The 17,042-nt window shown below is 43.0% G+C and overlaps 1 protein-coding gene across 1 annotated transcript in view; it reads right to left on the bottom strand.

The window, feature by feature from the left end:
- CFAP46 (cilia and flagella associated protein 46) overlaps window positions 1-17,042 on the bottom strand; it is a 1,558,477-nt gene that overhangs the window by 628,467 nt on the left and 912,968 nt on the right. The gene's annotated exons all lie outside the window — the stretch shown is intronic.

Here is a 17,042-nt window from a genome sequence, read left to right as displayed (position 1 = left end):
AACAAAGGTAAGGTTTTTAAAAATGATTTTACCCAACCCTTCCCTTGCACCCCACCCGTCCGTCAGTCTGTCCATCCGTCTGTCCCCCGCCCCTACCTTCGTTTTGTGGCCCCCACCACTGAATCTGGAATTATAGTATGCACAAAAACTATGGTACCCTACAATGGTACAGACTTTCCAAAGTCTCAAATTGAGGCAATAACATTTTACAATGTTAAGAAGAAAAGGGTAAGTGTTTTACAGAGTTACTATAAAGGCACCCTATCGTGAAAAATCTTTTTGTAACTCTCATCCTTGTTCCTGCAGGCATTTTCTTCATGTCAAGAAAATGCCCAATGAGACACGTGTGTTAGTGACTGTCATGCAGGTGAATTACTAATTATTCGCAAAAAAATCATTGTCTGTCAATTTGATAATCAGTTGTTCTTAAACAATAATAAATTAGGGACCTAGTCACAAACTGTACTTTGTAGTATGTTTATTAGTACTACAATAGTACTAGTACAATAGTACTACTCACTTGCTACAAAAATGCTATTCACAAACCTTTGGGGGGAGACATTCAACTCTCCTATCTTTTCTGTGCCAAGGTCCCTGCCTCCAGTTGCAGAGGTCTCCACACTTAAAAGTAAATGAGAGAGGAACTTGGGGAGGTAGCTGGAAAATGGGGTCTGCAGAGGGACATGCAAATACCAACACCCACCCACAAAAGAATAAGCCCATTGTTATTCAGAAACCAAGTAAAACCCCAAACAGTTGTAAATGTACTCCAGACCACCCTTGGAGAAAGTTCCCTACCATTATGGGAGGTACCTTAACACACTCCAATAGAAAATAATGGCAGCCAGAACTTAAAAAAATCCCATAACAAATAATGTAAAAAAATTCCATAACATTTTGGATGTTAAAATACATATTTATATTTTGAAGTGTCAATTATGTTAAATTACATTTTTTTATGATTTTTTATATATATATATATATATTTGTTTAAAAACTGTAAAAACACGTCTAAACATTTCATAACTAATTGAATTTAAGTTAATAATATAAGTTTTAACAAAGTGTACTAAATAATAGCATTGGCAGTATTGTTTAAAAGAAATATAAATAACAATTGTTCATTTCATGAACATATTTTATGCATTTACTTAATATTACACATTTCATTTGATACATTATTGTGATGTAAGGTGTACCTTTTTAGTTCTAGGCAATATTTTAAGCTATTTCCCAATTTTATATCATTCTTTTTAATAATTATTAAACTTTATTTTATTCCCTATACTTTACTACAGTTAGATCTTCACCCTGGTAACTTTATACCTGGTCTAGCAGGCCCCACTCCCTGTTTTGAAGTGGTGGAGACACACAAGGTTGCACCTAAAAGTAAATATACACACAGAAATAGTATATAGCAAAACATGTTAAGTTAAAATTAGGTACAGTAGTAAATTTACATGTCAGTAAATCTAGACATGTATATACTACAATTCTACACATGGCAATAGGACTCTTAGACGTAGGAGGTAGTGGAAACAAAGGTGTTAACTGCACACACTGGTTTACACAAAAATCCTGGACAGCCTTTGGAAAGCAAGATTGTTTGACCTTAAAAGCAACTATATATTTGGAAAAAAACTCTACAATCTTTATTTTCTTGTCCTCTTCATTGCCATTCAACTTGTTCCTGATACACTAACAGATTTTTCTGGGCTGTCGGCGCATGGTGGTATTTAAAGGAGAAGTCTAGAATCATATAAACTAGTTCTTGAAGAATGGCTTTGTAGGAATGCATCATACTGAAATCTTCGAAAAAATGAATGGTAGACACAGAATGTCAGTAGTATGGGATCAGAATCTATTATTATTGTGGCTGGCCTTTAAAGCAGTAGTCAAAGTGGGCGGGATCTGAGGACCACAATGTGCCGACACTTTAAGAAAAACTGTTCCCTTACTCTTTGTGAAAAGACAACCATCCTGGGATGGTCAATTCCGGCAGTTGAAATGCATAAGCTTTAGTGCCTCTCCTGTGCGGTGAAACTGAGGGAGAGGTATTCAATTAAACAAACTTTTTTGTCAGGGTTGCTACTTACCTTAAAGAAATAAATGACAGAGATTTACTCTTTTTGAGTGGTATTGCAAGGGAGTTACCGGCTGAGATGTGAAATTAGTGCTTTCAAATGACAGTTAATAAAACAAAATGCACTAGCTACAGTCAGGGTATTACAAAAATATATAATATGGAAGCAATTTTGTTTATGTTAAACATTTTTGTGCATTTTGTAGCAGCCTACCTTATACTGTGTGTAATTCAAGTTTAAAATAATGATTTATATATTCACAGTGCTTTCTGTCACAGAATGGGACCTCATAACACTAAAAATGTTCATGTCCTATTCTCCCCCTGCACCAACCAGGATTTAATTCTGTGGCTCTCTAGTTATAGACAGACCTCTGCAGTACATTAACTAATAGAGGTTTCAGAATGAACAATACTGCATTTCCCACTGATTAACTTTATTTGTATTCATTTTCCTTTTCTATTTTATATGTAGTTACCAGAAGGTGAAAGACCAAAAAAAGTTTCAGAGTATTTTGTCTTTTTAGCCATACCCTTGACCTCACACCCAAGCACACTCACATCGCCCCGATTGCACGCAACATCACAACTCCAATACTTTTTTCATCCAATTTGACCACTGCATAAGGCTACTTAAACTCTCAAAGCACTAGAAAATCTGTGTTCAGGGTCAGCCCTTTCTGAAAAGCATGAATCAAATCAAACAGCATGTGTAAAGCGCAACACTGTCACCACTAGGGGTATGTGGGTGCTGTGTATCCGTCGAAGAGCCAGGTCTCGAGTCTCTTTCTGATGTCTGCCAGCGAGGAGGCTGTATGGAGCTGGAGAAGAAGGTCGTTCTAGGTCTTGGCAGAAGGAGCAGCAACTGATGTGGCTGCAACGGATGGGGGGATGTGTGCAAGGAAGAGGAGCGAAGGTGTCTGACTGAAAAGGTGTATTATTTTTATACAAAGCAATACCGCTAATGTGTCTTCTCTTTACTTGCTTTTTGGAATAGAGGTAAGCTAGAGGTACTGCTCGATTTTCAATGTTCAAGATGCAACTTTGTTTAACACCTTAACCGCGGTACGATTTGCCGCGGTGTGCTGCAGATTTTAAAAACCCACTTTACATGACGAGCTCAGCTCATCATCAGCATACGAGCGCCGTAGCTGATGACGAGCTGAGCTTGTCATCAGCAGCGAAGGGGTTAATTGTGGCACTGCTACATTGAATTTTGTGGCGGAGGATGTGATGAATCAAAAAACTTGAATTGATTGCTGACTTTTGTTCTTTAAATTAGCAGGATCCACTTTTCCTAGGTCAGACCCTCAAATTATAAGAACATGCTCATCAATCTGCTTTCCACTAGTGTAAACGTCACTAAATTGGTTATTAAACCAGCTTCCACTGTATCGTAGATGAAGTCTCAGGTCCGGCCAGTTATTTTCCCTGCCCATAAAAGATTTCATTTCCTGGCTGACTAAACAGCATTTGACCTCTACCAACTTATGACCTCCATGGAGTCAGCAACTTTTATCTATTCTGCTGGTCAATGTAAAATGGCTGACAACCATCTGATAATTCCAGGACACTGGTAGCTGGTAGCCGATCAATAAGCGCAACTTATGTAATAACATTATCCGCAAATAAATTGCCACCTTCTAGAAACATGTATGAAGAATGATCAGTTTTAGACGTAGGCACTAAAATATTAACCCGGGCACCAGCCTCTGCCAAGTGTAAACAAGCATTTGTAATGCAATAGGTCTCGCATTTGTTAGAGTTAGAGCTATTGATGTTCAAATTGGCATTGTCTTTTACCTATTTTTTTTTGTTTGGAGTGGATGAATGTGGTGCGGAGTGGGATTATGTGGGAAGGATTGGGTTGGCACCTCTCTAGGGATAGATGCACACAAAGAGGTCCCAAGAAGGGTGGACACACCAGAGTCAAAGTGGTTCTGCAACACACCAGAGCACACTAGTTCTAGACGGAGAAGAGGCCCAGGTGAAAGAGCGCTACATCATATGAAAAGGGAAGAAGCCACTCTAAGCTGGGGGAAAATGAGTAACACCAGCAAACAAGAAGTGTTGAAAGTTCATAGCAGAAAGGGGATGAGGAAAACATTAGAAAGAAGCAGCACAAAAGAGACTTGATAAAGGCAAGCAGAGTAGGGGAACCGGAATGCAAGAACTAACCGGCCTGGGAAGATAGACTGCAGGTCCCTGGGAAGGTGAGTTGTTCCACACCTGCAGTTGCGCACCAAAAGGATATCATTAAATGTAAATGAAGCGCCACAAGATGCTGAACAAATTGATTTGCTCCAATCGGGCCAAACGACCATTTACAGAGGGGAAACGGAAGGGTTTAACTTCAAGGTAAACAACCACATTTGCACAAACATCTGCAATTATTTAAAGTATCTTTTCTCTTGCCTTGCTACCCCAATTTTTAACGTGAGGATCAGGCAGATGTTTCCAAAACCTTTACAACGCTGTCAGATTTCTTGGATGTGATGCTTTAAACAACGTTTGTCGACAACTTCGTTATCACAGACAGAACATTTAAAAAGTGAAATTCAGAATACAGGGTAGGACCAGAAGAATAGGGTTTGCTAGTCACTTCCTCAGTTGGCTCTACTGCACTGTAGCAAATGCTATTTTGCCCGTCTCTGCCTTAAAAGAAAAAAATATGTTCAAGGCAATATACATAGATCGGAAACCCCAAAAAGCACAAACGAGCACAAGTTACTGGTCGGTGAATGCATTCCTAGTAAAAAACAGTTTTTAAACTATTGTTTCTCTGTTTGCAAAAGAAAGTCAGACCGTCTTTGCCTTGCATTCTTAGATATTTCACTTATTTAACAATTGAGTGTCGTTAATTAACAACATATGTACTTACAAAGTGAAGGCAGATTCGTGCCATGTAGCAGCCTGGAGACCCACGGGGGCGGAGGGAGGAAGTCGGGTAAAGCAACAAATGCAGTGGAGGAGTGAGTATTGAAGAGGCTTTGTCACCTCATTAAGAGAAAAGTTGTGTTTATGTCGAGTAGGGGGAGGGCTCTTAATTCGAAGTGAGAGGGGGAAAGCAAATAGAGCTTTAAGGAGCACACCACAGCGTGCAAAACTAAAGAAAGGCGGCGCCCCCTTTATGCCCAGGTGATACCGCCAAGCATAAGTCACACCCAAGAGATATCTTTTTCATAGGCTTTGTTCCAATATGGAGAGAGGCACCGGAGGAAGGACGAAGGAAGTTGGGCAAGCCGGCGTGAAGAGAAAAAAAAAGCACCCGGCATTCTTGTTAATTAGGAGGCGGCTACGGTGTTTTATAAAAGCAGGCACCTTAAGACAGCGAATATATCAAATAGAGGGACGAGGAAAGGTTGTCCTATCTGTTCCCCGGAACTCAATAGAGATTATCAAATTGGATAGGACACTTGTTACCACTTATACCAAGAGAAAATATTGTGAAACCCTCATAAACGATGTGTATAACGAGAAGCGGTATATCTTGTTCTCCGCCCCACACAAACGTTATGGCAGCAATCATCGGGTTTGACAAAATTGTGTATTGCCTAGCCTCGCCCGAGGCTTTCTCTGGTTTTTTCGTGGCAGTCTCCAGAGATCAAAATTCGAATAACCCCAACAGAAAAAGGCACAAAAAGGGTAAAATAGTTTCCAGCCGATTAAGATACTCTTTTTATTAGTATCGTTGGACAACTAGTTTAAAAAAAGTTGGTATGCTCACTGGAAAATTAGGAATCCATAGCATATATTAGTAGTATTGACAAAACGTCGACATGTTTCTGCTCTGTTGGCCCGTGGGTCTAAGAGCATTCGTCAGGACAAAGACAACAATAAACAGAGATCTACCTATCAGTATTTGTGATGTAGGAGGGTAGAGGTATAATTTACAATCTTACCCTTGTGAGGTTCTATGTAGTCACCTGTAAATTTGAAGAAAAAGGGGGGAGTGGGGTCACTAGTGGCATTTTACCAAAGTGCGGTTTTAAAATTAGAAAGAAATGGAAAAACATTGTACCATTTTCATGCAAGCTCAATTGTGGCATACTGTTTTAGGAAATTGAGAACAATAAGAACATGCTGGCGAGTAAATGGTGGCGACTTATTGCGACATGTAAATTGCAAGGAGTGTAACATACCTCTAAATCAGGTGAACTTGAGTATGCGAACCTGATAGAAAGAACGGGAATGGTAAGTGTTCGGCACATTTACGTAATGGTGAGGAGGTCCGTCATACCCCATGTGAGGTCTTACCTTAATTGTGTTAAAAAAGGTTCCCTCAGGAGGTCCCAGGCTATAACAGTATCAGAGAATCAAAGTATTAGTCACTCTGGTACTATAAGGTGTAGGTGGGCGAGGGCGGTGGAGGGACGACTTACCCGCAGCGGAAGCGTGTTCCGCGTCTTGTGCTGGCTCTGCCTCCTGGACGCCAAGAGCACGTTTCCAATGGCGTTTTAACTACGCTGATCATAGAGATAGAAATGAGACCTTTGTATACAAACGAGGAGCAACTTCAGAGGTACAATACCTAATTTTGTATGCCTAATAAGTAATTATAGGTTATCTACATCATGGTCTCATATTTATTAAGACACTCAACCAAAGATTGAAAAAATATATATCCTTTGTAAAAATTACGGACTGTACCTATTCATTGGGGAGTACATTTGTAGAAGGGATGAGCTTAGCATCTCATAGGCTTACGGGTGTCAGAGCACTAAGTGGACTCAGAATTTAAACACACAGTATCAGCGTGCGAAGTGGTGCCAGCAGATATCATCATTTAGACCATATTTATTAGTCTTAAGGCGGTCCACCCAGCGTTGTTCTTTTTCGTACAACACCTTTTCAACGTTGGGTGTATTGTCTTGAACTTTTTCTATAACTGTCCACTTCAGGTCTTCAATACTATGTTTTTGTTCGATGAAATGTGCACATAGTTTAGTTGTGTTCTTTTTTAAGCGTATATTGCTTTTGTGCTCACCTATGCGCAGTTTCACCTTCCTGCAAGTCATACCGATGTGTTTTTTGTCGCATGGACATGTGACCATGTAGATCACATGGGAAGAGTTGCAGTTGCTGTGTTGTCGCTGGGTCCATGTGAATGTAGTTGACAATTGCAATGTTTTAGAAATGGATGTAGAAGTACAAGCTGTGCAAGAACCGCATGGGTAGTGGCCTGACACTGGAGCCATATTTATGTTTCTGATCTGATTCGTTGGATTTCTCTGTTTTGGACGGGTATGGACCAGCATGTCACGTAGGTTTTTTGTACGTCTATTCGCAAAGCGAGGTTTAGGCCAGTTGAATTTGCCAGTATTTACAATATGCCAATTTTTACTGATCAGTTTGTTGACCTGGTATGTTGCAGGGCCAAATGTGGTCACACAGGTTACGAGGTCCTTATTTTCCGTTTTTTCAAAAGATGTTAGAAGGTTTTCCCTCGGCTGGTTCTGGGCTCTCTTTTGGCATTTTGATATTGTGCTGTTTTTATAGTGTCTTTGTTGTAATCTGATACTCAGGGCTCGTGATTGTGTTTGATAATCCTTTTTTTGACTGCAGTTCCTTTTTAAGCGCAAAAATTGGCTGTAAGGTAGGTTGTCTCTGAGCGGTTGAGGATGGTAACTTTTGTAGGACAACAAGCTATTTTTGGCTGTCGGTTTTCTAAAGGTTTTTGTCTCGATTTGGTTGTTCTCTGAAAAGATCGTTAGGTCTAGGAAGTCAATACTTTCCTTATCAGCTGTGTATGTGAATCTCAACCAGGGATCACGTGTGTTAAGCCAGTCAACAAAAGTTTTCAGATCTTGGTTATTGAGCCAAATCAAGAAGACGTCGTCTATATAACGTTTCCAGTAAATGATACTGGAAACGTATGGGTTGGCAGTTGTGAGTACATGATGAGTTTCAAAGTTAAAACGGCCAAAAGACTCTCAGATGAACTTCTAATCCAGATAGAAGCCTGTGAAGTAGAACTAAAGAAAGGCATACAACCTGCAGTGTACAAAAAAAGACTTGAAGAGCTTAACAAGGAGATATCAGAAAGTGAGGATTTCCTGATGCAAAGTAAATTACAAAAACTAAGTAAAGACATTAAGAAATTCAGTCACGAAAAAATGCATCCCTATACCAACAAAGATTACAAATCATCAGCTTCAAGAACAGATAACGACTCAGATGGCTGGGATTCCTCAGGAGGATCCGATACAGGGTCCGATGACTCTAACAGTCGACGAGGTAGAGGGCAATACCGGTCCAGACCACAAAGAAGAGGCAATAGATGGCCAAGACAACACTTTATGGGCCCCCCAATGCCATTCTTTCAGCCATATATGCAACCATATGCGGGTTGGATGAACCCTTACAACCAAGGTCCGCAACAAATGCAACAAATGCAAAACTTCAAGGGGATACCTCAACAAGGGACAAATAACCAGAACCAAGATCCTTTTTTATTGAGGGGCCAAAATCAAAGAGGAAGGAGAAGAGGCATAACATGGCAAGACCAACAGCCAAATGTCCAAACAAGGAGCATGACCTCGACAAAGCCAGGGACCAGCAAGACGAGTCACTGATAGTGAACCTAAGCCCAGTGACCCTTTCGGTAGACCAAGAAAATGTCCTGAACAAAGGACTTGGATATGTCCCTACCCCCAACCTTGATCTGTTCCGACTCAAGTGTGAATTATCAGAGTTTTGTCGTACTCTCAAGTTAAAAGCACACTTTGGGGAGTCTACAGTAACTTCTGATCTACAGCCCACCGACCAACATGGTACCAGTAGAAATACTAGCCTTCGAACAAGCGGTCCTAACTGGAATTGATAACTTGGCAACGAATGTGCGAAGACCCTTCCAGAACTTAACGAGATCAGAAAGAATCGCTTTGGAAGAACTTCAGACAAATGAGAATATTGTCATAAAACCCGCGGATAAGGGTGGAGGTATAGTTATCCTCGGAAAAGAAGGCTATATGAATCAATGTCTTGATCTATTGGCGGATGAGAAATTCTACACCAAAATCACAATTGATCCAACCCCAAGATTGCAGACAATTATTGCCATCATGGTTCATGAAGCCGAAACAAACGGCTGGATAAGCAAAAAAGAGGCTGATTTCCTAGTTACTGAGAACCCTAAGATCCCCTATTTTTATTTTTATTCCCTCCCCAAGACACACAAAAACAGAATACCCCCTCCAGGCCGTCCAATTGTGTCGGGGATAGGGTCAGCATTGGAACCCTTATCTAAATTTGCGGACCAATTCCTCCAACCACTTGTCAAAAAAACACCTGCCTACTTACAAGACACCCGAGATCTGTTGAATCAGCTGAAAGATCTAACCTTTGACCCCACCAAGATGCTCCTAGTGGGATTAGATGTTGAATCCCTATATACGAGCCTGCCCCAAAAAGAGACTCTGGAAATGCTGGAAGACGTACTTCTCATGGAGAACTGGGATTTCAGAACACCCAGACACTTTGTTTTGGAATGTTGCCGGATGGCACTCACTGAAAACTATTTTGAATTCGAAAACCAATTGTTTTTACAGAGCCACGGGACCTCCATGGGCAGTGCATTTGCGCCATCGGTGGCCGGACTCTACGTCAGTAACTTTGAAACTCATCATGTACTCACAACTGCCAACCCATACGTTTCCAGTATCATTTACTGGAAACGTTATATAGACGACGTCTTCTTGATTTGACTCAATAACCAAGATCTGAAAACTTTTGTTGACTGGCTTAACACACGTGATCCCTGGTTGAGATTCACATACACAGCTGATAAGGAAAGTATTGACTTCCTAGACCTAACGATCTTTTCAGAGAACAACCAAATCGAGACAAAAACCTTCAGAAAACCGACAGCCAAAAATAGCTTGTTGTCCTACAAAAGTTACCATCCTCAACCGCTCAGAGACAACCTACCTTACAGCCAATTTTTGCGCTTAAAAAGGAACTGCAGTCAAAAAAAGGATTATCAAACACAATCACGAGCCCTGAGTATCAGATTACAACAAAGACACTATAAAAACAGCACAATATCAAAATGCCAAAAGAGAGCCCAGAACCAGCCGAGGGAAAACCTTCTAACATCTTTTGAAAAAACGGAAAATAAGGACCTCGTAACCTGTGTGACCACATTTGGCCCTGCAACATACCAGGTCAACAAACTGATCAGTAAAAATTGGCATATTGTAAATACTGGCAAATTCAACTGGCCTAAACCTCGCTTTGCGAATAGACGTACAAAAAACCTACGTGACATGCTGGTCCATACCCGTCCAAAACAGAGAAATCCAACGAATCAGATCAGAAACATAAATATGGCTCCAGTGTCAGGCCACTACCCATGCGGTTCTTGCACAGCTTGTACTTCTACATCCATTTCTAAAACATTGCAATTGTCAACTACATTCACATGGACCCAGCGACAACACAACAACTGCAACTCTTCCCATGTGATCTACATGGTCACATGTCCATGCGACAAAAAATACATCGGTATGACTTGCAGGAAGGTGAAACTGCGCATAGGTGAGCACAAAAGCAATATACGCTTAAAAAAGAACACAACTAAACTATGTGCACATTTCATCAAACAAAAACATAGTATTGAAGACCTGAAGTGGACAGTTATAGAAAAAGTTCAAGACAATACACCCAACGTTGAAAAGGTGTTGTACGAAAAAGAACAACGCTGGGTGGACCGCCTTAAGACTAATAAATATGGTCTAAATGATGATATCTGCTGGCACCACTTCGCACGCTGATACTGTGTGTTTAAATTCTGAGTCCACTTAGTGCTCTGACACCCGTAAGCCTATGAGATGCTAAGCTCATCCCTTCTACAAATGTACTCCCCAATGAATAGGTACAGTCCGTAATTTTTACAAAGGATATATATTTTTTCAATCTTTGGTTGAGTGTCTTAATAAATATGAGACCATGATGTAGATAACCTATAATTACTTATTAGGCATACAAAATTAGGTATTGTACCTCTGAAGTTGCTCCTCGTTTGTATACAAAGGTCTCATTTCTTTCTCTATGATCAGCGTAGTTAAAACGCCATTGGAAACGTGCTCTTGGCGTCCAGGAGGCAGAGCCAGCACCAGACGCGGAACACGCTTCCGCTGCGGGTAAGTCGTCCCACCACCGCCCTCGCCCACCTACACCTTATAGTACCAGAGTGACTAATACTTTGATTCTCTGATACTGTTATAGCCTGGGACCTCCTGAGGGAACCTTTTTTAACACAATTAAGGTAAGACCTCACATGGGGTATGACGGACCTCCTCACCATTACGTAAATGTGCCGAACACTTACCATTCCCGTTCTTTCTATCAGGTTCGCATACTCAAGTTCACCTGATTTAGAGGTATGTTACACTCCTTGCAATTTACATGTCGCAATAAGTCGCCACCATTTACTCGCCAGCATGTTCTTATTGTTCTCAATTTCCTAAAACAGTATGCCACAATTGAGCTTGCATGAAAATGGTACAATGTTTTTCCATTTCTTTCTAATTTTAAAACCGCACTTTGGTAAAATGCCACTAGTGACCCCACTCCCCCCTTTTTCTTCAAATTTACAGGTGACTACATAGAACCTCACAAGGGTAAGATTGTAAATTATACCTCTACCCTCCTACATCACAAATACTGATAGGTAGATCTCTGTTTATTGTTGTCTTTGTCCTGACGAATGCTCTTAGACCCACGGGCCAACAGAGCAGAAACATGTCGACGTTTTGTCAATACTACTAATATATGCTATGGATTCCTAATTTTCCAGTGAGCATACCAACTTTTTTTAAACTAGTTGTCCAACGATACTAATAAAAAGAGTATCTTAATCGGCTGGAAACTATTTTACCCTTTTTGTGCCTTTTTCTGTTGGGGTTATTCGAATTTTGATCTCTGGAGACTGCCACGAAAAAACCAGAGAAAGCCTCGGGCGAGGCTAGGCAATACACAATTTTGTCAAACCCGATGATTGCTGCCATAACGTTTGTGTGGGGCGGAGAACAAGATATACCGCTTCTCGTTATACACATCGTTTATGAGGGTTTCACAATATTTTCTCTTGGTATAAGTGGTAACAAGTGTCCTATCCAATTTGATAATCTCACCTTAAGACAGCGTCTACTTCACAGGCATCCATGCATTGGGGGAGGGAGGGGTGAAAGCAGCGCATTTACAAATTATAGAGGGACGCCCATTAAGTAGGCGCGCATGAAAGCGAAAGCGCACCATGTGCGCGCTGTGACAAAAAGAGACGACCGCGGGACATGGGAAAATGCAATGTAATTAAAGTGGAAGCCATGCGCACACACGGTACGCATGCATATCTCCTGTCCTCCATACGCCTGCCATTACAAGATCTTTATTGTGGCACTGTGGCTAGCCTTAAGATAACCGCTAGTACCGTAACAGAACGTGTGCTAAAGCGTCTGTGAATACATTACACGCGCGAAAGTGAAAACGCACCATGTGCGCGCTGTGACGAAAAGAGACGACTGTAGGACTGGGGAAAATGCAATGTAATTAAAGTGGAAGCGATGCATGTTCACGGTACGCGTGCACATCTTCTGTCCTCCGTACGCGTGCACATCTCCTGTCCCCCTTCGCAAGGAAAATCGCCGACAATAGATCTCGCCAAGTGAGCAGCGCATGGACTGCATAGCTAAGCGAGACCTAAAAAAAGGGTCTTATGCTCCGACAAAAACATTTAAGAAACCACCAGGGTGTGCTGCAGAACCATCAAATGACAAATAACACAGAGGATGTCTTCCCGATAGCACATCAGCTTTCAGCACTGCACAATGCTCCAAAACCTCACATAGAATTTATAGAGTTTAATTCTCTTAGAACAGTATCCATAGCTAAAACAACCATGGATCCACACTCTGGAACATGTGCTGTGGAGGATGAAAAGCCCAACTGCTCTCTCAACGTAGTCATGATTATTTGACCCTGAAACTTAAATAAAACAATTTGTTTTTCCTTACACTGGTCCTGAAGTGCCAAACACAAATCTGGGAGTGAGGAGCGGGGAGGCAGAGCTTGCGGTCTTCTAAGATTGGCACTTCCTGATTCAACTCCTCACAAGCCATCCTTCCCCATCCAGCCGACTACGGGCCTTGGCTGCCAACATCGACATAGGGTCAAGACTCTGGTGCTTAAGCACCAGGCTCGCTCCACAGTCTCAGAGGGCCATACATGGCCCACTGATCCACCATGGTCACCCAGGAATCATCCCCTACCCTTCCTCAGCATTAGTCAGTCCTACTTCTGGGTCTAGTTCCGAGACCTATGTCAACCAATGATGCAGCCCCTCAGGCAATCGGAGGGGGCCATGAAGGATGTTTCTGCTGGCCCGCCATCCGCTCAAAACGTCACAGGCTTGCAGCATTACTGCCTGGAGATATATCCCAGAGTAGTGGATCTCGAGTTGACGTAGCACCAACAGCCTCATCTACACCCTGAGCGCTAATGGGGAGACACTACTGGAGGCCACACAGCTAGTGCCTTGGGGCCCTAAGGAGCTCAACTGAGAGTATTGGCCTTGTAGAATACGGAGCACAGGAAGACAGAGGGGTTCCTCCCCATTTATGATCTCCAGTGCCCCAATTTCCCACAGACCGGCCCCCTACACTTTTGTAGAGAGTCAGGAGACCTTCAGGCAGACACCCTCCTTGGAGGCATCGGCCCACTTCTCCTTCCACTCAGATTGCTAGATTGGCTGCCTCCTGCCTTTCTCCTGACTTTACTGTTATTGTGGTGTCTTAATCATGCCGCTGTCTTAATCATGCCTCCCCCTTTGGTGAAGGGGCCTATAGAACAGCAATACCCGTAATTTGCAGCAGTATTGACATAGAGGCCTCTGGACTCCTGCCTCCATCCAGGTCAACCCGAGCTCGGTATCCTGTCCTAGGCGGGAGGTGAACCTGCCTTCCATGGACTGTAATTTTTACCCTCACCATACTCCTACAGCAGAGTCTCCTCTGTAATTGCTGTCGGAGCAGTTGGGGAAAGGCCGGGGGTGACTGGTTCATCCAAAAAGTCCCCTCCCCCCAAGTCCAGTTCAGTTATACCCACTGACCTCCCATGGCCAACGAGGGGGACCTGTCCTAGGCTCTGGAGGCATCTGTTGCCCCGAGAGGGAATGGGGCCTAGCCTGGTTCGTATTCTGCATGCCCTGCCTCCCAAGTAAGACTTGAGGAGTTAGAGTGTCCCTTTTGGAAATCAGTGTAGCAAACTGGCACTCACTGCGCCCGGGCAACAGGCGCCTCCTCTGTGACTTGCTCCTCCCTCTTGCCCCCTCCCAACCTGAAAGTGATGGTAGTAACCTGAGAGTGGGGACTCTTTTGTCCTACTCACGTCTGCCTTGCTCGGTATGTCGACCCATCGACTACCAGCCCACCAGCTGCCGCCCTCAGAGGCAGTATTGCGCTCTCAACAGAACCCGAAGGTGTCGCCTCGGGATCCTTCGGCTGCCTCTAGGCAGGGCTAGAAGAATCCACTAGACCACTCGCATTTATCAGTCAGATTAATTCAGGACAAGCTCTTTTGAGGTCCTACTTGCCCTTGTGGCGAGTAGGAAGACAAACTGACAATTGACCTCTGCCTCTGAAAGCAGAGGAAATGTGGTAAGATAACAAGATTTAAAGGCACCCTTATTGCTCACAAAGTAAATGAGCAATAAAAATGCTTTTAAATCTTGTTAACTTGTCACATTTGCTCAGCTTTCAGAGTCAGAGGTCAAGTGCATTTCAGTTAGGCCGAGGAGATTTTGTAGGTTACTAGACCTGCAGGTCTAGTGCATTTTTTTATGATTTTTCGAGCCCTGCCTCTAGGATGGATATAAAGGCACTCCTTAAAGAGATCTCATCCATTGTGCCATCCTCACAGCGATGAAAATGTCTGATCTCCCATCAGTGGTGAAATCCATCCGTCAAGACGTAAGTAATCCGCATGCGGCTGTATGAAGTGGACCACCGTTCAACGCCGTTAAGGCCCAATTTGATTGTTTACCGGGCACTGGACGTGACATTGAGTTTCTGTACCAAAAAGTAACAGGCTTGGAAGAAAGAGCGAGAAGAGACAATTTCTGGATTCATGGGGTCCTGGGAGGTGAAAAAAAACAGACATGATTGTTTGTCTGATGACCATTCTCCCTGACTTCCCCCAAGTCCACTCCGTGGAGGCACTCAAAATCTAGTGCCAAACATTGTTTGCGAGCTGTGCCACCAGCACACCCACTCAATGCTACACATCGAGGCTATTCAGCAACAACCAACGCTAGGGGCCAAAGGTTCCTGGCACTATGACTCAGGATGAAATGTAGATATATCAAATATGGCTTCCTGGAACCAGCAAGGATAAAGGTGATGACGGACAGACCCGGTAATTCTTCGACCCTGGTGACCTGGATGCATTCCTGGATTCTTTGAAGGAGCTCTCGATGAATACTTTTTCCATGGCTCCTTATTAGCCACTCCTAGCAGGATGACCCACTTACCCCATGAAGGATCCAGATGCCAGCTTTTCACCTGCACATTGGTGTAACCCCAGGAGATAATCAGACAGAACCAGGCATCATCAGGTGTTTGAGGTGCTGTAAAAAGGACAGACAAACCATGCTCCCTGTTGAAGCAGCCGGCATAGGAGGCCAGACAGACTAGGATGGGCTAATGTATCCTCCCTTAATGTTTAAGGCTGACCTTTGACTTTAAGTATTAAGCTGTTGATGTTCTTTTGTTACACGAGTCCTTGGTGGGGGCAACCTCAACCTCACATGAGCTATACTGAATGGTATGCTTCAAGATTCAGGAAATACCCACCACTTCCTTTCAGTCCTCCCTGTCCCAGCTGGCAGACTATACCCCCACTGCCTCCACTGCTTACACTGCTTACACTGCTCTAGCTTTTTCCCCTGGGCTCCCCCAGATGTAACACAAAGGGCAGTGCCCTTTGGTATATGCCCTGCGGATGGTGGACACAGAGGGTGCAGACCCGGGACATACTACCATCCTCCCTACCTCCACTGTCAAACATACACTAGGCTGCTCACGTGTCCTAAAGCCCAGTTCGAAATTCTCTGTTGACTACTTTCTTTCTTCTTTCTCCCTCCATTCACATGGTTCTCCCCTCATTCACATGCACTGTAAGAGGGGTGGGGGCTGGCTTGGTGTCACTCAGTACAAGTACAAGCTTGCTTTTCTCTGCAAGCACACCTGGCACTTACCCCTCCTTATTCTTCCCACTTCTCTCCTTTAGGTCACAGTTACACCCAGACCCCACTCACACCTGCACCTCTGTTGACAAGCCCTAGGTGGGGCCACCGCATATGAGCATCACTTCCCCTCCCACATTAACTTCAAGGATGTTTTTGTCATTGACAATATTATCCCTGAACATCAATGGTTTGGCTCACTAACTCAAGCATAGAAACATTCTATATTACCTTCACACTAAATATCCAGACATAGCCTTACTCCAGGAAATTCACTTATCACCAGCTGAGTCATCTAAGCTTTGGCGGGAACGGGTGGACACAGTCATCATCATCAGCAGCAGGTCAGTTAATGATATCAGGAAGCCACCCATTTCAACTGGCTGTTCAAAGAAATGCGGAGTAGCAATACTCATCATAACTGGATCCACAGGACGTGGCTCCCTCTACATGTCAGAGTCACGACACCAGAGAGCACAAAAGGGTACTCAACAAGTTGACAAAGGTGACAGAACTTATCTAAAAAGAAGTTGCCATGACAATTTGGGATCATGTGATGCCCTAGCCATGCATTAGGACATAACTGAACTGTTTTGTCGTCTCAGCCTGATAATGTGCTTTGTCAAAAATAAATAATCTGCAGTGAGTGTAGTATCCATTAGAAAGAATGTTTGCCAATGTCATGGAGAAAAAAGCGATTTCAGATGAGATATGAAC

Source organism: Lissotriton vulgaris, chromosome 5, assembly GCF_964263255.1.
Source record: "Lissotriton vulgaris chromosome 5, aLisVul1.2, whole genome shotgun sequence".
Classification (NCBI taxonomy): domain Eukaryota; kingdom Metazoa; phylum Chordata; class Amphibia; order Caudata; family Salamandridae; genus Lissotriton; species Lissotriton vulgaris.
This window is presented reverse-complemented; position numbering and strand designations above follow the sequence as displayed.